At 47.9% G+C, this 24,733-nt stretch overlaps 1 long non-coding RNA gene across 1 annotated transcript in view; it reads left to right on the top strand.

Moving 5' to 3' along the window:
- The window catches only part of LOC103670944, a 64,390-nt gene extending 43,878 nt beyond the window's left edge, over window positions 1-20,512 (top strand). Inside the window, exons 3-5 of the long non-coding RNA XR_570692.1 lie at window positions 15,633-16,533; window positions 17,329-17,738; window positions 19,742-20,512. This is a non-coding gene — a long non-coding RNA (uncharacterized LOC103670944). The remainder of the gene's footprint in view (window positions 1-15,632; window positions 16,534-17,328; window positions 17,739-19,741) is intronic.
- Window positions 20,513-24,733: the final 4,221 nt, after the last annotated feature.

The raw sequence follows: 24,733 nt of genomic DNA, 5'->3' as shown, positions 1-24,733 counted from the left end.
AAATGGCTAAACCGGGAGTGAGGGTCGCACTCACATCTACTTTTTACTTAAATTTTAATGACTTGTCCTTTTTCACCATGAAGCAACATGTTCAGTGAAAGCGTCTGAGGAAAAAAAAAAAAGTAAAACATAAATGGAAAAGAGAAGCCTCCTGTAATTGATCTAATTATAGGAAAACTATCAAAATCATGGTATATTTATTTGACATCTTTGTCACGCGCGCGTGCGCGCACGTGTGTGTGTGTGTGTGTAAAGTGTGGTTACAAATATGGAGATCTATGGGTAGTTTTATAGCCCCTCTTTTTTCATGTGATATTATATCATAGACATTCTGTCACATTAGTAAGAGTTCAAAAATTAAGTTGTTGATGGCTAAACAGTTTTCTAGTATACAGATATGCTATCATTGACCTTTTTATATGGCTTCTAGTTGTTGTTGTTGTTGTTGTTGTTGTTGTTGTTGTCTTTCCCCCACAGAGATTGCTAGTTGCCTACCCAAGACACATCTTTAGTAACAGAAGACTGATTTTATCTTGGGTGGCAATGTGCCCATCTAAAAGACTACATTTCCCAACCCCTATTGCAGCCAGAGGTGACTAGTGAGATGGAGATAAAAGTGTTTGTTTGCTCTCTGGGAATGCACGTAGAGTCTCTCCTTTTTCCCTACGTGGAATGCAGATGATATGGCTGGAGCATCAGCAGCCATCTTGGACCATAAGATGACCTTGAAGAAAGAAATTATGCACTGAGGTCAGTGGGAATCCAAGGAGAGAAAGCACTTGGGTCCTGGAGAACAATGTGCGGTTGCCACAGCAACCCTGGACCATCTAGCTTGGGATTTCTTTTATGTGCAGGAGAAGTAAACTTTCATACTGTTTGCTTTCATAGCCTATTAGTAGCTGAGTATAATTCCTACAAGAGATTCATTCATTCAATAGTCAAATGCAACAACTATTTACTAAATGTCTACTCTGTATCAGTTCTCACTGATACAAGAACATACCAGTGAACAAAACATAGAACATTCCCTGTTATGTATGGACCTGACATTCTGCTGGGGAAAGACAGATGATAAAAAGGTAGACAAGTGAAATATTTTGGTGGGTTTGATCGTAAGTGCTAAGGAGAAAAAATAAAGGAGGGTAAAGGGATGTGTTATGTTTTGGGGGCTTGGGGTGATGTTGAAATTCTGGGTAACTCAGAGAAAGCCTCACTAAGACAATTATTCTCTTCCCTATGAATTCAAAATGGCATCTTGATAGCACTTTTCACATTTTTTAATGCTTAGAAATTAGTGGCTAATGGGGTTGCAGAAGAGTTGGTGACTAGACTCTTCTCATGAGGATTGTCTCTGACATTATAATTAGTTGAGCTTCTTTCTGTTGCAGGTGCAAGAAACTCAGCTCAAATAGGCTAAAGGAAACTGGGGAACATTGTGACTCACAAAATTAAAATATCCAAGGGGTGGTCCCAGCATGGCTGAAGCCAGGTGCTCAGAAACGTTGCCAGGAATCTGTCCTCCCCATGTCCCTGTCTTGCTTCCCTGTGTGTTGGCGCCATTCTCAGTCCTGGGACGCCCACCTCGGGAGGGAAGCTGGCCTCCTGCAGCTGCAGACTGTTGTCTGGCAGCCTTGGATGGGGGGAGGGGGTGACCGTCTCTTTCCCAGTGGTTGCCACAAATATCCCAGGGCTCACTCTCATTGGCTGGGTTGGGTCACATGCCTAATCCCAAACCAGTGCCTGGGCCCCACTGGAGTCAGACCAGCTGATGGGTGGGGCCTGCGTCCTAGGATCCCTCCTGCGCTGGAGGAGTGGGCCCGCCCCAGGGCTTAGAGCTGGCAGCGGGGTGGGGGGGCGCCGTGTAGAGGAACCCCGCAGCCCCCGCCAGCAGAGGCGCACTGCAGGCTCTTTTGCAGCCCCTCAGCCCCTGGGAGAAGTCAGAGCCTTTTCTTCTTAAGCTTTCCTTTTGCCTGGTGATTGTTTTCCTCCCACTTCACAAATGAACAACCAAATGCCTAAAGACCATAAATTATAAACGAGCCGTTCAAATGAGGCGAGTGATGGCAATGAGTAAAATCTAATTAAGCAGTTTGAGATCTAAGCGATATTGTTATTAAAGTGCCGCGTTAACAGAGCGTCTGATCAGCTTCTAATCTGTGGTGTGAGTTAGTTGGAGGTGAGCTCGGTTCTGACATCGAGATCAATCCATTCTGTAGCGGGAGATAAAGTGCTGCCGCACCGAAGGGTCGGAATTCTTGATAAGGGTTTGTCCTTGTAAGCGGCTGTCCGGCCCCGGCGTGTCTGCGCTCCGACTACAGCGCCGGTCACAGTCCCGGCTGGAGGATTTGCACGACTGCCGGCTTTTTAAGATCGCCTGGGATTTCCAGAGCTTGGCTCTGACGTTCACTTTTCCGTAAACTCGAAGTGATTTCTCAAGCATATCCTGCGTGCCAGGCCCTGGCAATTGAGGGAGAGAGAGATGGGCATGGTCTCGGGTCTGGTGGAGCTCACAGTCTGCGCCCATTCTCGTGCTAAGGATCTGTCTTCAGGGAAAAAAGAGGGGGCATTTGAGCCATTTATTCCTTCGGCACCCAGGTCTCTAGAGAGAAGTTCTTGGTAAGGAGGCAGCAGGAACCTCCAGGCTGGGGGTGGGGGTGGGGCACCGGCAGGTGGCTGCAGAGTGTGGCCCCGGGGGAAGCTCCAGTCTCGATGGGGAGGACCCCTTTGTCTGCTTTCGTTTCTCTGGGTTGGGGTGAATTTGCTTAATTATTTTGCTTAGGCCAGTTACCCCCTTTCCCAGCCGTGAAGGCTGTGCACGCTGGGGCTGAGCACGCAGGAGATGATGGCCCAGGGGTCAGACCCAGGTCTGTCTCAGTCCAGAGTCCAGGCTTTGGCCAGCGCCTGGGCTGGCTCTCCACCAGGCTGTCCTGATGAAGGATGAGAAAGCGAGGTCACACTGGCCAGACTCAGCCCTGATCCCTCCAATGGGAATTCAACATCCCCTCCAAAGCCTGTGGGGTACTGTGGCCTTCACTGAGCTCCATGGCCCCCCGGTTAGGCCTCAGCCTTGCAGAGTGTAGTGAAGGAGAACAGGGGCTTCTCTTTCCTCCCAGGACAGACTCAGGAAGGGGGAGGTGGCAGTTCCTGGAAACGCTGGGAAATTTCTCCATATTTCTCCAGGCTCCATCTCGCTGTCCTCCCACCCCACTCTAACCATTTCCCACTCTTTCGGCTTAGGGAGGCTCCTTCCTTCCCAGGAGGCAAAGACATCTCCTCCCTCTTGATCTCTTACCAAAAAGTTTCATTTGGTAACCAAATTTGGTATTTCTTGGCAGGTCCGCCCAGTCTTCCCTCCTCTGTCTGTGCTCGCAGGATCATTCAGGTGGGAAATGATCCCTGGAAGTTGCTTACCCCTCAACACGTGTTACAGAGTGGAAAGAGCCAGGGCTCTCGATTCTGCGAAGCATGTGTGGGCTGTGTGACCTCGGGCGAGTCACTTACCCTCTCTGAAACTCTGTCTCCCTGTCTGCAAGATGGAGACACTGGCACCCATCTCACAGGGTGCTCCTAGATATTAAACAAGTCAGTGGATGACAGCTCAGAGTGCACAACTAATGTTAGTCCCTTTCTGTGGGGGGGAAATGAGGATTTTTCACAGGTGCTCCCCTCTAAGAGCCCTCAGTGGGATCGAATACGTACAACTTTATGTACCTGTAACTTTACGTATCCCCTTCTTCCTGTTGAGAAGAGAGCATTCACCCTCATTTCTCTTTAGAGCTGTTTGTGCTGTGCTCTCTCCTCTGCTAGAGAAGAAGCCCATTTCCCTGTTTGAACAGATCCAAGCCAGAGCCCATGCAGAGGTGGTCTCTCTGTGATACCTTCTGCGGTGTGTCTCTTCACTACAGTCTTTGAAGCATCTGGTCCTTTCAGGACAGACCGGTTAGAGATTCAGGAGCAGAGAGCCCTCTGCAGACCTTCTCTAGCCAGTGTGCTCCCTGGACTAGCAGCAGTGGCCAGGAGCTTGTTAGAAATAGTGTCGCCCCCACCCCAACACCGCATCAGCACCTGCATTGGACGGGCCACCCAGGGCATTCCGGGAACATCTCAGGGTGAGTGGCATGGCACTGACATCTGTCCCCTCTCCCTCAGCAGGTGAGCCAGCAGGTGAGGTCAGGGCTGACCTCCTTTGATGGGGGTGGGGGCAGCTGAGGCTCATCCCAAGTGCAGTCTCTGGCCAAGGGGGTGGGGAGTGAGGAGGGGAACAGGAAGTTCTCTGGGAACCCAGTAAGAGTTGGCAGGTGCTTGAGGCTGAGTGAGCTGAGGGTGCCTCCCGAGGGCCGGGGGGAGAGGCTGGGGCAGTCTGGGTGCAGCTGCAGGGCTGGCCAGCGCCTACTCAGAAACCACCGCTGGCTTCCTGCTCCCGGCCCCACTCAGCTCTCTGATGGAAAGGAGTGCAGGCGGGCCCTGGGGAACATTCCAAAGAGCCAGTAGGAGTGACAGAACAGGTGACCACAAACTGGGTGGCTTGAAACAAAGAAATTTGTTCTCGCACAGTTCTGGAGCCCAGAAGCCCCGAATCAAGGTGTCGGTCATGCTGCACTCCATCTTCAGGCTCCGCGGGAGAATCCATTCCTTGCCCCTTCCAGCTTCCGGTGGCTCCTGGTGTCCCTGGCTTGTGGCCACATCACTCCAGTCTCTGCCTGTGTCATCGCAGGGCCTCCTCCTCTATGTGTCTCTGGGTGCCTCTTTCCTCTTCTATAGGATGTCAGTCTGCGGATTTAGGTCCCATTCTGATCCAATATGAACCATCTGCAAGGACCATACTTCGAAATAAATTCACCTTCTAAGGTTTGGGGGGACAGGCATTTTGAGGGCCACTGCAATCCCCGATAGGACTTTGTAGAAGTGTTGGCGTCTTCTCTCTTTCTATCTGCTTTCTTTCTTCATTTGCTATTAAGATTAAAAAAAGAAAGTTAATTGGGATCTTGAATGGATTTGAAATCTCCCTTCTCCCACAGAAGCCTCAGCCCCATTTGAATTTCGGCGGCGAGATTGTATTTAATGACTGTGGACAAAGAAGGGAGAGCTGCAGGACAAGCCTCATTAAGTATTTATATTTAGTAATAATTTGGTTTGCAAAACTGCCCGGGCACCGGCAGAAGCCAGGGCTACTCTTCCTCCAATATCTTTGATACAAAGGACACAGTTAATTATCTCTTGCCAAATATAATAAACCTCTCAAAAGTCATTCTCTGAGCAATGCCTTGAGGGTCCTCTATCCCGGGGCTGCATTGCTCGGGTCTCGGGGCCTGCTGGGGCGGCCACCGGCGGTCTTGATTTGGCGGGAATCTGAGCCCAGCAGATAGGGGATGGGGCTAGTGTCTACACTCGTCTTCTGGTGTTGTTTCATCACCTCTCCCAGTCTCAGTCACTTCATGTCTAAAATGGGAATGAACTTAGTCAACATATATGGATTGCATGGTACCCTGTGCTGGACACTGAGGTTTAGAGGCAAGCTAGGCAGTCATGGTCTCTGTCCCCACAAAGCTCTCTTTTCTTTCCTTTTTATTGGGGGGGGGGCTTTTTTTATTTTTTATTTTTTTATTTTTATTTTTATGTTTTTATTTATTTATTTTTAAATTTTTTTTTATTATATTATGTTAGTCACCATACAGTACATCCCTGGTTTTTGATGTAAAGTTCGATGATTCATTAGTTGCGTATAACACCCAGTGCACCATGCAATACGTGCCCTCCTTACTATCCATCACCAGTCTATCTCATTCTCCCACCCCCCTCCCCTCTGTAGCCCACAGTTTGTTTCTCAGAATCCATAGTCTCTCATGCTTCATTCCCCCTTCTGACTACCCCCCTTTCTTTATCCCTTTCTTCTCCTACTGATCTTCCTAGTTCTTATGTTCCATAGATGAGAGAAACCATATGATAATTTTCTTTCTCTGCTTGACTTATTTCATTTAGCATTATCTCCTCCAGTGCCGTCCATGTTGCAGCAAATGTTGAGAAATTGTTCTTTTTGATAGCGGAATAATATTCCATTGTATATATGGACCACGACTTCTTAATCCAGTCATCTGTTGAAGGGCATCTCGGCTCCTTCCACGATTTAGTATGTGGACAATGCTGCTATGAACATTGGGGTGCATATGGCCTTCTCTTCACTACGTCTGTATCTTTGGGGTAAATACCCAGTAGTCGCAATTGCTGGATCATAGGGTAGCTCAATTTTTAACTTTTTAAGGGACCTCCACACTGTTTTCCAGAGTGGCTGCACCAACCTGCATTCCCACCAACAATGTAGGAGGGATCCCCTTTCTCCACATCCTCTCCGACAATTGTTGTTTCTTGCGTTGTCAATTTTTGCCATTCTAACTGGCGTAAGGTGGTATCTTAGTGTGGTTCTGATTTCAATTTCCCTGATGGCTAATGATTTTGAACATTTTTTCATGTGTCTGTTAGTCATTTGTATGTCTTCATTGGAAAAGTGTCTGTTCATATCTTCTGCCCATTTTATGATTTGTTTCTTTGTTTCTCACGTATTGAGTTTGAGAAGTTCTTTGTAGATCTTGGATACCAGTCTTTTATCTGTAGTATCATTTGCAAATATATTCTCCCATTCCGTGGGCTGCCTCTTAGTTTTTTTGACTGTTTCCTTGGCTGTGCAGAAGTTTTTATCTTGATGAAGTCCCACAAGTTCATTTTATCTTTTGTTTCTCTTGCCTTTGGAGATGTGTCATGAAAAAGGTTGCTGTGGCCGATGTCGTAGAGGTTGCTGCCTGTGTTCTCCTCTAGGATTTTGATGGATTCCTGTCTCACACCGAGGTCTTTCATCCATTTGGAGTTTATCTTTGTGTATGGTGTGAGAGAGTGGTCCAGTTTCATTCTTTTGCATGTAGCTGTCCAATTTTCCCAGCACCATTTATTGAAGAGACTGTCTTTTTTCCACTGGATGTTTTCTCCTGCTTATTCTTTTCAATAAGAGACACAACAATAAACAAACAAGTCTATGCAGCCTGATTCCAGGCGGGGAGAGGTGCCCTAAAGGAAGTAGGGCGAGGTAAGTGTATGGAGAGTCTGGCAGTTATGCAGCTGTTTTACCTGAGCAATCAGGGAAGGCTGCTCAGAGGAGGTAGCATTGAGCAGGGACAGAAGGAAGTGAGGGAGAGAAATGGGACTATTGGGGTGTGGGGGAGAGCGATCTGGACAAAGGGCATCGCAGGTGCAAGGTCCCCGAAGAGGGTCTTTGCTGGGGCGAGCCGAGTGGGTGATGGGAAGGGGAGTGAGCCACGTGACTTACTGGGTTGGGGGCAGATCCCAGGGGCTCTTAGGCCCTGGAGAGGAAGGATTCTGCATGTTGTTCTGTGTGGAATGAGAAGCCTCTGAAAGTTTAGTTCCAATTTTAAAAGCATCAGCTGGCTGTGGTCAGGAGAATGGACAGTGAAATGGGAGGGGAGAAGCAGGAGACCAGGTGAGGGGAAGGTGGCCTGGTGGGGGGGGGGGTATGGGAGGTCGGGGGTGGCGGGGGGAAGGTGAGGGGGACACATGCTGATTCCTCAAAGGTCTTTCTTTCGTGGGCACTTTCCCAATGAGATGCACCTGGCAGGTGTCCCCTTTCTACCCCTGGCCACCTCCAGGAAGACCGATGACACGGGCTTCAGGTTCCCCGGCTCTGGCTGCTCTCCGGGAGACCCCCTGTCCTGATGGGAACGTGGTCCATGCGTTCACTCATTCCTGCATGCATTCTTTCTGTCGGCTGCTCCTGTAGGGGTCGGTGGCGAGCGGAGGCAGAACGGCCCTGCCTGCTGGTGCTCGTGGTCCAGCGCAGCCAGCGGCCTTCAGTTCAGCCCACTCTGAGTAGGAAGGTCCTTGTGAAAGAGTCGGTCACTACAGCCTTCCTGGGTAGAGCAGGTGTGGAGCCACTCAGCCCTTGGGTCCCAATGACACATCTCTATTTTTGATATTTTTGTGTATTTATGTGATGTTTATATCCCTGCCTAGTTCCAAAAGGAGTGTGAGGCCTTACAAGAAAAGTCAAAGAAATGGTGAAAATCCGAACAGCAAGCAGACAACTCAGTGGCCAGAGGCACTTCACTACCCATCAATCTGACAACCCCCTCCCCTTCTCCCCTCTCCCAGACCCAGCAGAGAGGAAGGCGGAGGGAGAGGCAGGCTGACTCTCACCGATCTTCAAATCTTCAAACCCTCGCTGTCAGGGCTGGTGGGGGAACTTCGATTTCCTTCACGGAAAGTCAGGGCATCTGTGCTTAAAAGGCTTTCTATGCAGCTGGGAGGGCTGGAAAATGGCTTTGAGTAAGCCAGGCAAGAGCGAGCTATGGTCTGGAGAAGGAAACTGAGTCTCAGGAGCCTTGCTGAAGCCAGCGACCACAGGAATTCTCCAGAACCTTTCTGGAAACTCACCAGACATGCACTATTGGGGGAAGGGGGAGGAGTCTGGGGTTTAGTGCTGAGGTCACGGTGGTAAAGCAGGCATGCGACACAATTTGGTCACTGCTGTGACAGGCAGCGGTGACATCAGGGAGGACCTTAAAAACCTAGCTGAGTTCAGAGTCAGCAGCGCCCTGGAGCTCTGAAGCCAGCCTGCCCAGCACCATGCCCTCTCCTTTCCCCGTGAGCACCCTGATTCCTTTGGGGACCTGCTCTTCCCTGGCATGTGCTCTGGGATGAACCAGCATGCACAGCGTCAGGGGACAGGGAGGCCAGCTGTGTGACCTTCCAGGAGAGGTGTCTGCAGGGCAGGGGCGGGGGGAGAGGGAGCGGGCAGGAGGATTCAAGGAGGGGCAGAGCATCTGTGCTGGGGAAAGCAGACAGCCACTCCTGTGAAGTCATTTAAACTCTTACCTTTTCACTATTGCAAACCCACGAGTCAGGGGCTGCTGCCAGGTCATGGTATTACTTTCCTCCTTCTAAGGTCGGTGACTTGTTGAGGCTGATTATGTCCCTGAACCGTACAGAGACCGGCAGACCTTGCTCACCGACTTCCCTGTATCCCCGCTCCGGGAGGTGCAAGATCACACTGAGCTCCGTCCATCACCGGCTCGCAGCTGGCACTTGGAAATGAAAGAGACTCGTTCCATATTCCCAATCAATGTCTGTCTGCCATCTCCGTCGATAACTGCCGGGTGGTCCAATTTTTCCCCTGACAGAAGGGCACCCGGGGGGTCAGCCCGGAGATGCGCTGGAGGGAAAAGGTGGCCGTCTGATTCAGAGCCTCCTCGCCGGGCTGGAATTAAGTTGGTTTTTCCTCTAATGAAACTGACTCCAAGGGTCTCTGCGTGCCAGAGATTCAATGGCTCTCAGGAGAAGCAATGATAGTTCCGGTGCTGAAGTCATGTACACAGGCAGCCTCACGCTCCTACCCTCTCTGATGATGCTTGCAAGGGGCTTGGAGCCCTGGAGGAGGCAGCCATTGCCTGGCACACTGGGGAGCACATAGTAGGCCCACGGTGACTGCGGAGGGACTGGCTCCTGGTCACTGCCTTTCCCAATCTTTTGATGGAGAGACCAAGGCATTAAGAGGCCTAGAAGCTCTCTCGTGGTTCAAGTCCTTTTCCATGGTTCTGATACGTGCAAGCGGCAGAGGCCAAACCCTGAAGGAGAAGGAACTGGACGGGTTAGGGGCTCTCCCTTCAGGCAAACTCTATACTGGACTCTTGAGTCCCAATTCCAGTTAACCAGAAGAAAGAAAGATTCCAATCGGTCCAGTCAGGGACAGGCATCCATTCCTGTCCAATCAGCCATAACCAAGAAGCTCGGGGCCCCATAAGGTAAAACTGGCCACCATGTGTGGCTAGGTAAGGGAGGGGGCAGGTATCTGCCGGGCCACTCTACTTCAATACCCCCAAAATAAACCCCAGATTTGGGAGTTGCTTTCCTTGCAGCTGGGTGAAAGACTCGTTCAGATTTGCGAATCAGAGGGTGAGAATGAACAGACATGGTCATTCGAATTTGGGTTGAAGAACCCAACTAGAAGAATGCAGGGGGCTTCTGTTCTTGGAGAGCTTGAGGGGCAGGGGAGCCTCATGGAGCTCCTGGCAGCCACAGGGGGGAGGGTCATGCTAAGTGGCCAGAGGGTAGGTGCCAGCAGCCCTGCTCTCTGCCCTGGACATGGCCTGGGTGGACCTCTCAGTGGACCCCATGTCCCCAGTGTCCACTCCCAAACCTGTCTGTATGCTCGTGCCTCCGTGAGTGCTCACACCTTCACTGGGGACAGAGCCCCTACCCCACACGGTGTCCACCCACTGGAATCTTGCCCAGTTTCTCAAAGTGCCCTCATCTCCTGCAAGCCTCCTGTGATCCTCCATCAAAATGACTCATCTTCTTCTGGCGAGCACTGGTCAATGCCCTGGGCCCCATTTCCTAAGAGTTACTTACATCTTGTCTACTCTTTCTCACCCAAGAGCCTCCAACATGACCAGGCCTGGTGGAAAGAAGGAGATAGGATTTAAATTGAATATAAGATTGGATTTTTAAAAATATTCTGTTTACTTATTTGAGAGAGAGAGAGAGAGGAGATCATGGGGGGAGGGGCAGAGAGAGAAGCAGATTCCCCGCTGAGCAGGGAGCCTGATGTGCGGCTCCATCCCAGGACCCTGAGATCATGACTTGAGCTGAAGGCAGACACTTAACCAACTGAGCCAGCCAGGCACCCCAAGATTGGATTTTTAAACTGGATTGACTTAATTTTGACTGGAAAATGATGAAATCTGCTGGATTAAAGGATGGTATATTCTGGTTTGGAAAAAAGCCACAAATACCATTGGCTAAGACAAGATAGAATTTAATTTTTTCATCTTGTAAAAGATGTCTGGAGGTGGGAGTCCAGGGCAGATGTGGTGGCTCTGCTGTATGAGGTTACCAGGGACCAGGCTTTCTACCTCACCATACTTAGAATGTGACCCTTGTCTATGTGGCCCAATACGGCTGCTAGAGCTCCAGCCAACACAACAACGTTCTAAACAATAGGATGGAGGAAGGGAAGCTTCTTTTAAGAATTACTCCCAGGCATACCCTACAACACTTCCTCTTCTGTCCCTTTGGCCAGAAGTTAATCATATCCCCAAACCTAGCTGTGTCAGTGGGAGATGGTGTTCTGTTTCTAAAGTAGAAGTAAAGACTGGTATTAGGGAAAAACCAGCGGTTTCCACTTCAGATAGGAAAAGGAGGCTGGCAAGAGTTCTGTGGAAAGCAGTGATTGGAACAGTTCATCTCTGACACCATCTCCCCCCCTTGAGACTGGGGAATTTAATCTGGGCTGGGAGATTATGAGTAGGGTTATCAGATAAAATACAGATGCCCATCCAACAAATAATTCTTTAGTATAAGTATGTCCCAAATAATACATGGGCTATACTTACACTAAAAATTATTTGTTGTTTATCTGAAATTCAATTTAACTGGGTGTCCTGTATTTTTTTTATCGCTCAATCTGGCAACTTAGTTATGAGGGGAGCTGGTGAACCCTCCAGAGGCGAGAAGATGCTGGCGTGGTGCCATCTACAGAGCTTGCCATGGTGCTGGGAAATCACCCTCCCCCCCCCCCCCCCCCGGTTGTCTGTCAAGAGTCTTGAGATCTCTTCCACCAGCCAGAAAATTCGGAGGCAGTGCACTTATCAATCCCTGCTGATAAATTACATATGTAAGTCCAATTACTTGGGATTTATGTACTACTCCCTTCCACAAATGATTTGCAGAAATTTCACAGACTCTGCTGATGAATTACATCTATAGTTACATTTTCTTAAGATTTATGCTCCTCCTAGTTTCTTAAAGGATTTGAAGGTATTTTATAAAGTTCACCCCAAGGAAAAATCACAGGTCAATTACAAATTAAAAATAAAACAAACCCAGAGCAAAAGCTACTTGGAAGAAGCAGAGAATGGATTTCAGGTCCATATGGAGTGAGCTCTGTGCTGACGAAATGTGATTTGTCAGTGGGGTGGAGACCAACATGACCATGGTGGGCGTAGATCTCGATTCAGCGCATGGAATTCAGTTTCTACCAAAATATATCAGGGCGTTGTGATGTACTTTAAACAGTGATCCTGCAGGTAAAAAATCCCTGTGGGTTTTCACTGTAACCCGGGTCTCCTTGTGGGAGGTGGTCCCGGGAGAACAAGCCTGAGGACGTGCTGCTTGCTCGTCCTTGGTGGGTCATGACGAGCACCTGGGAAGTTTCCGAACCTCGGGAAGCCCAGGGCACACCCCAGGCCACTACCTACTTTGTAGGTAGGGCCCAGGTGCCAGGATGATGAAGGCTCCCCAGGGGATGCCCACCTGGGAACCACAAGAGTAAAAGATTCTCTTTCATTTTCTGGGTGGGGAAGCAGAGGCTCAGCCATGGAGTAACTTGTTCTGGTGACACTATTAAAGCTGAGACCTTTGATTCTCTGACCCCGACTGACTGCTCACTCCGCATCCGAAATATTTGGTCAGTGCACAACTTTCCAAGTGCGGGTAAAAACCCAGAACGGCTTACTGATCTCATACTGGGGCAGCGGTGACTGTATGCTGGCTGAGATGTGCGCAGCCCCTCCTGTGGCCCGCCGTGGTGCTATCGTGCACGCTGCGTTACTCTCTATTGACTGTCCACGTAAGTCTCACAGCAGCTCCGTCGGGGAGGTGCCTAACCAGTGAGAAAACTGAGGCCCGCCGAGGGGACTGGCCCCAACCCACAGATCTGGCAAGTGATGGAGCCAGGACTGGAATCCCCCCGGCCTGGCTCCAGACTCTGTGCACTAACCATCACACCCCAGAAAGCACCTCCCATCCTCAACACTGGCGCTTCCCCAGTGCAGTGAACACACAAGTCACCTGCACCTGCACCCCAAAGGTCAGCGGGTCCTGGAATCGAACCCTGAGTTGGGCTTCCCACTCAGGGCGGAGTCTGCTTCTTGCTTTGCTCCTCCCCGCACTCACGCTCTCTCTCACGTGCTCGCTCTCTCTCAAATGAATAGACAAAATCTTAAAAACAAGCAAACAAACAAAAAACACTTCTACAAAATGAGTGAATACCGAGAGCAAGTATGGATTTTGTCACATGCCCCCGCCTGGATTCGACAAGGGTCACTATGACTTTGTAAAGGTGAAATTAATCAATAGCAATGTAACAGTACTTCGTTTGGATTTAGATTTCTCCTGACCTTTGCTATATAGTCCATTTGACAGCCAGGCAAACCCAGGAGACATTCTCAGCTCGGTTCATAAATGTTAGAGTAGATGCCCATATTAATAAGAAAAGTCAGCCCCTTGCTCTGACAAATTGGAATTTTGTAGGAACTCCCATATTTGTTAATGTCTTAGGTTAGGTTCCTCTTAGAGCAGAACTGAGACAAGCTTTGGGTACAAGTAATTGACTTGGGAGGTGATCCAGGAAGCATGGTGAGGGAGGGGGAAGGGAAGGGAAGCAGGGAAGGGAGGAAAACCAATCCATGGGGGAATAATGCTGGGGGTAATTGGACGCAGTCCTCCTGGGATCCCTCCAAGGTACTATGTGGACCACTCCCTGGAATAGTCACACCAAGGGGCAAGGGTGTTATGGTGCTTGGGCAAAGCTTACCAGGGCAGAGAGGTGCAGGTGCTTGTGGTAAGACGCTGCAGGGTCAGCTGTCCACTGAAGCTGGCCGTGATGGGCTGAGCCTCAGCCACTGACACCTGCTGTCACTTGATTGAGGAAGCAGGGACATCATGCCCAGTTTGTGTTATTAGACATTTCCAAGGGGGAAGCTGGGGCTGTTTCTAGAAATGAAAAACCAGCAAAGACTCTTGGTCAGCTTGAGAAAGAAGGGGACCATTTCCCAGGTGATGCCACTGGGGCAAAGCTGAGAGACTGGATGTGCATGAGTCTGGGGACACCAATCTGATACCTTCCCAAAACAGTAAGCATTTTCATCAACCATACCTTCTTTGTGATCATTCAACAGCAGGACAGGAACCAGGGAGAAACAGGGGTGGGGGGCATCTAGGGCACAAAATTTAAGGAGACACTCACTTCTAGGGTCATCCAAGTGTGCCCTTAAATTACCTTGGCATCTTTGTGGAAAATCATTGGACTCTGCAAGTAAGGGTCTATTTCTTGCGTCTATTCTGTCCTATTGGCCTGTTTGTCCAACTCTCTGTCGATACTGCACTGTCTTGAATACTGTAGCTTTATAATAAATCTTGAAATCAGGCAGCATGAGTTTAAAGTTTTCTTTAAAGTCCCAACAAGTTTTTTGTAGAAATGGACAAGCCACTTCTAAAATTTATATGATAGTGTGAAGGCGCTAGAATAGACGCCCTTCCATCTGTATCTCCTGCCCGACAGCCTGCTTGAATTGCAATGCAGGACCATTGGCGACGCATTCCTTCCTCATTTCTATGTCTGAGGAGTCTCTGTTTCATTTTTATTTTTGAAAGGTATTTTTTTCTGGGTATAGAAGGATAGGTTTAGTTTTCTTGTTTTCTCTAGTACTTTATTTTTTTTTAAGATTTTATTTATATATTTAAGAGAGAGAGAGTGAGCATGAGCCGGGGGAGGGGCAGAGGGAGAACCAGACTCCCGGCTTGTCAGGGAGCCCGCTGTGGGGGTCGATCCCAGGACCCTGAGATGGTGACCTGAGCCGAAGGCAGACGTTTAACCAACTGAGCCACCCAGGCGCCCCTTCTTTAGTACTTTGAAGATGCTACTCTGTTGTCTTCTGGCTTACATTTTTTTGCCCCGATGAGACACCTGTTGCCATCCTTATGTTTGTTGCTGTTTATGTAATGTGCTTGATTCCTTTGGCTGCTCTTAAGACATTTATTTATTTATTTATTTATTTATTTATTTATTTATTTATTTATTTATTTATATGTTCAGTTAGCCACCATACAGTACATCATTAATTTTTGATGTAGTGTATTTTTTCATATCAAGCAACACTTAATAATTAAGTTTACTCAAAATAATTTTTAAGAAACTAAATTTTCGTTCATTTTACTTTTGCTGGAAAAATAAGCTTTGAATAATTTTTAAAAACTGATTACCCTGCTATTATCACAGTTACAAAATTACTAATTTTCATACATAATTTGATACATCTCAGTGTAAATAAATTATCAAAGTTACTAAAAAATAAAGTTGCTCGGCAAAGAGTTATAAAGTTGAATGCAAAAGCTTTTTAAAAATTCTTTCCTGAGGTATCATTGACATATAACATTATATTAATTTCAGGTGTACAGCATAATGATTCAATGTTTATGTATATTATGAAATGATCACTACAATAAGTCTAGTTCACATTCATCACAACACATTGTTATAATTTTTATCTTGTAATGAGAACTTTAAAGATCTATTCTCTTAGCAACTTTCAAAAATATAACACAGTATTATTATTTTTTTTTTACTGTATGGTGACTAACATAATGTAATAAAAAAAACATTAAAAAAAGACTTCTTTTTTTATTACTTGGTTTGTGCCACTTGATCACGACGTACCTTATTAACATATTTTTTGGGCTTGGTGTTCATTGAGCTTCCTGGTTCTGTGGGTTTATAGTTTTCATCAGATTTGGGAAAAAATCCCAGCCACGAATTCTTCTAATCTTTTTTTTTCTATTCCCCTCCTTCTTAGGTTCTGCAAGTGTGCGTATATTGGCATGACTGAGCTGACTGAGCCTCTGCTCATTCCTCCCCCTGCCATTCACTTATCTCTGTGAGGTTCATTTTGGTTAGTTCCTGTTGTTACAACTTCAAGTCCAATAATATTTTGTCTGGCAGTGTCTAAGCTGCCATTAATCCTATTCAGTACATCTAATAGTTTTTGTCTATATGCTGTATATCATTGAGAGTCTGGAAATTTCGTCTTTCTTTTTTTTCAAAGAGCATTTCCAAAAGTATTTTTTTCAGAGCATTAGAGCAAGAAATTAATTTCCTGGAAGATCACCTTCAGTCCATTGTGGCTGGTTTTAGGCTTTCTTAGGGTAAGTGTGCAGTAACCCCATCCTCTATTTGCAAGAGTGGATTTTGTGGGCTGTCCCCTGATTGAGGGCACACAGTGCCTCTCTGTTTGGGTTGGTCTCAACTCTAGAGTCTCCTAGCTCTGCACAAAATTAGACTCTCTATTATTCACCCCCTCTTCTCTGGCTCCCCGCTAATCTCCACCAGACCTCACAGAAACTCGCCCGTTTATATGCAGCTTGATATTCAGCCAGAGACGGAGGGATTCCTCATGTAGGTTTCTGGAGCTCCTTCCATATGCAGCTGTCTCCTCTGGGGTTCTCTGCTCTGCATATCCCAGCTGCCTTGGGGTGCCGGATGCCGAGCTCTATTTGCTCTGTCCGGTGGGAACACTGCTGTGTTTGCACTCCTTTTCCCTGCACCAAAATGTGTAAAGATCCCCCAGTCGGTGAGTCTAGATAAACATGGGGCTCCCTTATGTGAAACCACTCGAAGATCACAGCTCTACGGCCTGTTGTCCAATGAAACAGTCGTTTCCTACGAATTCCTCGTTCTACAGCTGTTGGCGGCAGAGGGTAAGTCTAATTCGTTACACCCTGAGGGCTGGATCTGGGTGTCTGGTGTCCTGTTTTCCTGTTGGACCAGCCCCAGCTGAGTGTTTGGAGCAGCAGGGCCGTGTTGAAGGCTGAGCTCCTGAGCCATCTTGCCGGGAAGTGCACAGTGGTTTCAAGAGAAGTTTCCAGAGGTGTTCTCAGAGATGCTGGTGGAGTGACATCTGACGACACAAAAGAGCTTCTGTTGGCTGCCCCTGGTGCCGGTCCTTTGCTGTCATTTTCAAGGATCTCCAGCACTCGGGTCACTCTGGGTCCCAAGGGGGAGGAAGCCACTGTCAGTGTCCCCAAGCCCACCTTTCACCCACTCTGCTCTGGTGAAGGGAGCCAAAGAGACAGGATCTAAGTCAGAAACACCAAAATCTCCTGAGGAAAAAGCAACCAGTTTTCTCCCAGAACTGCCATCTTGGCCGTATACCATGGTGAGCCTGGGGACCGCTGGACCCCAGGTCAGCTGGAAGATGACAGAGAAGGACAGGACAGCCCCCCCAGCAGCGGGGACTCCCGGGGGCCGTGGGAACTTGCAGTGTTCACTCTAGCCGAGAAGCAGAGCAAGACTGTGTCCACGGGTGCTGTTTTGGGGATCCCTGTGGGGCTTTTGGATTTCTGGGCATTCGGCAGAAAATACCGTGGTCAAGATAAGTGAACGTTCAAACTAGTTATCGTAATTTCCACTGCTTTACAGAGTGCTTACTGTCTGTGAACCATGTGTTGATTATTCTAGAAGCGTGAGGTAGGCACTCTCTCTCCTTTCTCCAGATGAAGGAAAATGAAAGTCAGAGAGGTGAACGCGCCTGCCCCAGATCACACAGCTTGTATGCGGCCATAGAGAGCGGAGGGACCGGACGTGAGGCTGTCTTCTGTGTTCAGCGTTGAAGCTTGAAAGGGTTCCTAAGTCTAAACATGTTGTTGGGGGCAGAAAAAAAAAATGAGGAATTAACATTTCATCAAGTCCTTTAGTAAAACACATGACAGTATATTTCATTGAACTTCCCAAGTACCTTTCTTTTTCTTCACATTTTATCATCTCTGAGATTTGGATCCATCGCACACCGATGGTGGGTCATCGTTGAATTGGTGGAACCCTTCTCTTTCTCAGCGATGCCTGAAACGACGGTGTGCCCCGCAGTCTGTGGCTCGGTCGGCAAGCTTCCTCCGTCAAGGGCCAGGTAGTAAATATTTTGGACTTTGAGAGCCCACTGGTGTCTGTCACAATTCCACTCTGCCGGCCACTGTAGCAAGGAAGCAGCGGGGACACCGAGTGAGAGAGCAGGCGTGCCCGTGCCCCAGTTCGGCGTGACGTGCAGGAACCCAGGGAGGGCAGGTTTGGCCCGTGGGCCGTGTTTGCAGGCTGCTGACCTGCGGCATCTTGGGCTTGCTGAAGCCGGGGGATAACGGTAGCCACAGCGGCAGCAAGGGCACAGAGAGGGGGTTGAGCCCACAGCGCTTAGCTCTGCTCTGATATCATGCAAGTTTCACCGCAGCCTGGCGTGGGGATGCTGTTACTCCACACCTGTTTCCAGATGAGAAAAGGTTAAGGTGCCTGCCTTGGGTCATCCGCAGGGAGGGCTGAGCGGGAACCAAGAGCAGGCTGTCAGCAGCTGGCTCAAGCAGTGAGCACCGGGTTTGGGGCACGCTGAGCCCTCTCCCAGGGACCCTCGAGGCATACTGTCCCCTAGCTTTACGTATTCGTGTCTGGCACCTTCTGTTGTCAAATCCAATCAAGTATCAAGTGGCAACAAGAAAGAACACTTGCCTTTGAAAGACCCAGCAGCTCTTCTTGCTGAACTCAGAATCGTGGGTGGAGGAAGAACAGAAAAACAAAACAGCTGACTGCACGTGTGTGGGGGTGAAGAGGCAGGTGCACGGCAGCCGTAGCCCTGGAGCCAGGGACGGTGAGAAGGGACATCAGCGCGAGGGTCTGGCAATTTCCCCGTGCACTCGGGCTGGTGGCGGGTTCCTGCGAGCCAGGCCCGCGGCTGTGCTGAAGACACCAAGGGCCACTGGGTCTGGGTCCTGACCTTGAGGCAGCTCAGGCTGCATGGAAAGCAGGCCCAGAGACACGGTATTTCTCTCGGGCCATGGCAGACTCCTGTACACAGCCTGGGCAGCTCGCCCAGAAGGGGACGGGAGAAGACCTGTGTCTGGGGGAGCAGGTCACCGGGTGATTTCCTCTTGGCTCTGAAGTGTTGGTGAAGAGGGGTCTGCTAGGCAGTCAGTGCTGGGCTCTGGAAATGGCCAAGTCCCTGCTTTGCCACTTAATAGCCGTGAGACCTTGGGCAAGTCCCTTCCCCTCTGGTGCCTCAGTTTCCTCTTCATAAAAGAGGTATAATGGCATCTAAGTCCTTGCTGAGTAGTGCCTGGCACAGAGTAAGGGCTCAACAGGTCTGTCCGAATGGAGGAGCTGTGGTGAGAAGTCACCCAAGATAGTACTTAGTGTCCCAGCTGAGGAGCTCTTCTTAGTATATGAGGTCTAGGCCGGGATTCTGCAAGTTCATTTCTAGATCATGGAGCCATGAATCCAATTTTCCAGTCTGGGTCCCCCTTCTGTGAGACTATGGCACAAAATAGGAGGGAAATGCACTGACTGAGGAGACGATCTGGACCTCAGGGACACTGTTGGTTGTCTCTTGGACAACCCCTGCTGCCCAAAGCCAAGTTCAAATACACAGACTTTGGTCACTGAGGTCATTGCTTTGAATGCTGGTCTCTGCCCAGCAGTGCGCTCTTGGACAAATTCCTCGGTTTCCCAGAATGTGGAATGAGGAAGACCTCAGCAGTTTTGCCTTAGCAGGCTGTATTATGGCTGGTCCCTGGGGAGCATGCCTGGTGCACAGTGAGGCTATTATTATTATTTGTGGCTATTCCTATTGATGAGCTTTTTAAAAGAGTTTATTTATTTATTTGAGAGAGAGAGTGGGAGGGAGAGTGTGGGAGGGAGAGAGAATCTCAAGCAGACTCCGTGCTGAGTGCAGAGCCCAACGTGGGGCTCGATCCCATGCCCCTGAGATCATAACCTGAGCTCAAACCAAGAGCCAGGTGCTCAATGGACTGAGCCACCCAGGCGCCCCTCCTACTGCTGATTTCATGCGGTAACACGCAAACCACAGCGCTGGGCACGGGGTGCTTCATAAATGGTCGCCATCGTTGTTATGATTGTTATTTTCTGCAGTGGGGGTGATCGAGGCCAGACACTCTCATGTGGATCTGAGGAATAGAAGAGGCTGCAGAAGCTCGAACAACATGTTTCATCCCATGATGTCAACATGAGAAATGGAAAGTTCCACCAGGAAGGGCCTGGGCTTGGAGAAGGTGACTTCATGCTGTCTTCATGCCCCGGGCTGCAGCCCGCCTCTCCCTGTGACCTCTTTCCCACCATCATGCCTGGGCTGTGACCCAGGCTGGAGGAGAGCATGCCAGAGGGCCTGGCGGGTGCAGGACAGGTGCCAGGCTGGGATTAGGAGTCCTTCAGCCTGGAGGGACTCAGGCTTGTTTAATCAGAAGGCAAGGCAGCCCAAGGAGGATTATCATGGGGCTGAGCCTGGGCCAGTTGCCCTGTCCTGAAGATCCCCAAGTCACCCCTGCAGAGAGCCCAGCTCCTCCGCCTAGCCCGCATGGGAGCCTCCTCCCATTTGGCTCCTGATGCCTGGTCCCAGCCGGCTCAGATCCCTGGACTCACTTGTCCTCCTTCTTCCCTGCCCCTCCCCTCCCCTCAGTGACACTCCACCCCTGCCTCTGGGTGTCCATCACGGTGCTTCTTATCCTACCTGGAGGAGTTTGCCACTCCCTGGTCACCTCCCTGGGCTGTGGGCTTCTTTGGTCGGTTGGTTCTGCCCAGACCCTCAGTTTCTTTCTCTGTAGAATAGGGATAATAAACGTTCTTGCCTTAAGGGTTGCACTGATAGATATAAAAAGCCCAGAGTGTTACTTGGCTTATAGTAAGTGCTCAATAAACTCTGGATATTACTACTATTGCTCTTGTTATTACCTGCATCCTCCAAGTCCAGCATGCGACGGCACAGGGCAAGTATGTCAATCAGTAACTTTGTGCCTTTCTCGCAGAGACCTTCCAGATCATGACAAAATGGTTTCCGGGTGTGTTTTGTGGATATCAGAACTAGGAATTGTATCTTGTTAATGATCTCCTGCTTCCCCAGGGCTCCTAAGGGCATTTAGCTTTTCTTTCTCCCTCCCTAGATCCCTCTCTTCTTTCTTCCCCTTTCCCTCCTTTCCCTCCCCTCTCTTCCCTGTTCCACTCTTTCCANNATGAGGAGCAGAGCTGTGCTGTGATGATCATATCCTTCCTTGTGGCTATTTCTGCCTTTATCTTTGGGCTTGGTTTCTAGCAGAGGACCTGATCATTCAATAAAACCAAATAACTGCTCCTAAGAAGCCCAAGAAACCCTGAGTTGTGCTGGCACTCAGTGGATGTTTGTCTATCCACCATTGAATGCCTCTGTCCTTCTGTTGTCCATGGGACACCACATGCTCTGGGTCCCACACCAACCCTTGAACCCATCCCTTATTGATTCAGATTCTTTCAGGAACACCAGTGACTTTGCCCCAGGGTCCTGTCCTCAGCAGACAAACAAGTCATTTGGTTATGCCTTGGGCCTGGCGAGTCCTATGACTCATGCAGAATCCAAAGGAGCTGCCCCAGGAGGGGCACTGTGGGTGGTGATGTCATGAGCAGCCAAATGTCAGGAGACTGGATGGCCTCAGATGGCAAGCTTTGGATTTTAACTCTTCTTTGTTCCTAACAATTGGAAACCTCCAAAATCACTCAATGAATGCCCAACCAGAAGACCTGATATGCATAAATAGGCTTTGAAAGCAACCCCTGACTCAGTCACAGCTCCCCTTGTGTGGAATGTGCATGGAGATGGGTTTGTGGCTGTAGATTTTAAGCCAGGGTAACCCTGGGAGGAGCCTGACCTTCACCTTGGCGTTGACGTCCATTCCTGGAATCACTAGTCTGATCCCCCCATACCCCCACCCCGGCCAGGATCCCTGTGAGGAAGCCAAGAATACAGGCTTTGCAGCCAGTTGGTTCTGGGTTTGACTATGACTCTACCACTTGCCCGGCAGCCTCTCAATTTCCCTGAGTCTGTTTCCTCCCCTGAAACATGGGATGGGAGTAGTACTTCACTCCCAGAATGCTTCTGAGGGCTGAACATAGCAAACACATTATGGGTTATTATTATTCCTATTGTTGTCATTCTAACTTCAGGACCAACCTGGCTAAATTATTTAAAGCACATTTTCAGCAGGATTCTTCCTGCTAATGGCCTGGCTATAAACAATTACTCTTTCCAATTTCCTTGGCCTAGACAGAGTTTCCTCTGCGTCAGTCTGTAAACCAACTGCATCCTAATTAACCCTCATTATCCAACCACTCGGAGCAAGTTGAATGAGGACAACTACCTGTCCCTGCCCCCAGAAATATCTGTTCTTCTCTCATCACCGGTAGGTTAACTGGTTTCATGGCTACCCAGAATAAGACTACATTTCCCAGAAGACCCTGCAGCTGGGAGGGGCTGTGTGACCACGTGTTAGCCAATGAGAAGCCATATGGACAAGTTCCTGGTTATGTCCTTTAAGGGGTGGGAGCTGCCCTCCACTCCCTTTCCTCTGCCAGGACAGGGACATGTTGGCGTGTTTGGTTCCATATGCACAAGGGTGACACGCTAGGGGAGGCGGAGAAATAAGATGGAAGGAGTTTTGGTGCTCCATGAAACTGTTTTATCAACCATAGATGGTTACTGGGGAGAGAAAGTAACTTTTTTTTTTTTTTTTTTTTTAGCTGCTGTGACTAATGACTGTCTTTTCATATGTTTTGGCTGTTTGTGTATCTTCTTTCAACATATGCTGATTTAGATCATTTACACATGTTTTAATTGGGTGTCTTCATTGCTGAGTTGCAAGGGGTCCTTTATATATCCTGTATATAAGACCCTTTTCAGATATATGATTTCCAAAAATTTTCTCCTGTAGGTTGTTTTCACTTTCTTGATAGTGTCTGTTGAAGCACAAAAGGTTTTAATTTTGATAAAATACAATTTATCTATTTTTTCTCTGGTTGTTTGTAATTTAGCTGTTACAGCTCCTAAAGCATTAAAGGGTAAGGTCTATGTTGGATCTGTAGATCAACTTGGAGAGTATCCAGGTTCTTGACAATATTAAGTCTTCTGATCCGTGACCTTACTATGTCATTCCATTTATTCAGGTCTTCTTTGGTTCCTTCCAGCAATGTTTTGTAGTTTTCAGTATACATATCTTCTCTTCTTTTGTTAAATTCATTCCCAAGTGTTTTATTCTTCTTAACACTATTATAAATGGAGTTATACTTTCTTAATTCCAATTTTGGATTGTTTATTGCTGATGTGTAGAAAAATAATTGATTTTTGTATATTGATCTTGTATCCTGCAACCTTTTTGAACTCGTTTGTTGGCTCCAATAGTTTATTTGTGGGTTCCTTAGGATTTTCTATACACAAGATCATGTCATTTCCAAATAGAGATGCCTTTACTTCTTCCTTTCCCTATAGATGTCTTTTATTTCCTTTTCTTGCCTAATTGCCTGGATAGAACCTGCAGGATGACGTTGTATGAGTGGTGAGATAAAAATTTTTGCTTGTTCCTGATTTTAAGGAGAAAGCTAGCATTTCACATTAAGTATGATGATAACTGTGGAAACTACAAAACATAGGTGCCCTTATCAGGTTGAGGAAGTTCCTTATTTCTAGTCTGTTGAATGTTTTCATCATGAAAGAAATTTTTCTCTGTCTATTGAGATGATCACGTGGCTTTTACCCTTAATTTTATTAATGTGATGTACTGCATTGTTTTTCATGTGTGGCCACTACAGTCTGTGGTCAACTAGCTAACTGATTACCTAATGATTGGACGGAGATTTCCTTAAATGATTGGGACAATGGTACTTTGTGTGTATGTTGGGGCACATCTTCAACACAACAAATTTGCCTTAGATTTGTCTTCCTGCTTGTGGTAACCTTCAAGGTCAAACAGAGGTGAGATCGTAGGGCTTTCTCAGGTCTTTCCTGAACATTTACACAGACCTATATGGCCTTCCAAATTCTCAGGAATATGTTGGAAATTTTCAAAGTCCCTGTGGGCATATTCTCCAGCTTTTTATTTTAAGCTTTTTGGTTATTGTTTGCCCCAACTATTATTCACCACCTCAGGGAGCCAGAAAGCCAATCAATTACTTCTAATAGTTTCTGACAGATGCCCAGGCTTTTCACACTGGGCAAGGTTCAAGTAGGGTCAAATAAAGACAGTCTTGCAAGTAGAATCATCCAGGGACCTACCAGACAAGTCCCGTGATGACAGTTCTCTGGGAATGAGACTTCAAAGGAGCTCCAACCTTGTTTTGCCCCTTCCAGTGGCTCCAGACTGCCATTTTTCACTGTGATTGCAGGCTGTTGTTTTTCAAAGCTAACTGAGAGCTGGAAAGGTGGGGGTGGAAATAGAGCAAGTTAATATGCCATGAAACTCACTGTTCTTACTGAGATTTAGCCATTTTTCTTGAATAAATGCTCTCTAGATTTCTTTAAGCCTCTGGTTAATTTCCATAGTTCTGAAAAAGTTGATTCTAACATTTCTGCTAGTTTTTGTCATGACTTATAGAATAGAGAATTTTCAGAGATCCTTAGTCTGCCATTTTTATTGAATCTCTATGGCTTTCTTCTATTTATTCTAAGTGAATGTCTACTTTTTATTCACGTTCAATGAATCTAAATCTCTACCTGATTATGATAAAAGTTTCCCTTTTAAGTAAATTTAAGTTAAAAAAATAAAGTGAATTGAGGAAGCCAGTCTGAAAGGCTACATCTTATATGCATCCAACTATATGACATTCTGGAAAAGGCAAAACTATAAAGATAGTTAAGAGATTAGTGATTACCAGAACTTCATGGAGAGGTGAAAGGAATGAATAGGTGTAGTGAAGGGCAATTTTTAGGGTAATAATTGTACTCTGTATGATACTGTAATGGAGGATGCATGTAATTACATATTTGTCAAAACCCATAGAGCTACTCAACATAAAGAGTGAGCCCTGGGGTGCCGGGATGGCTCAGACAGTTAAGCGTCTGCCTTCAGCTCAGGTCATGATCTCAGGGTCCTGGGATCGAGCCCCGAG

The sequence above is a fragment of the Ursus maritimus genome, unplaced genomic scaffold (assembly GCF_017311325.1).
Source record: "Ursus maritimus isolate PB19 unplaced genomic scaffold, ASM1731132v1 scaffold_22, whole genome shotgun sequence".
Taxonomy (NCBI): domain Eukaryota; kingdom Metazoa; phylum Chordata; class Mammalia; order Carnivora; family Ursidae; genus Ursus; species Ursus maritimus.
The sequence above is the reverse complement of the archived record's forward strand: the minus strand, read 5'-3'. Positions and strand labels throughout refer to the sequence as shown.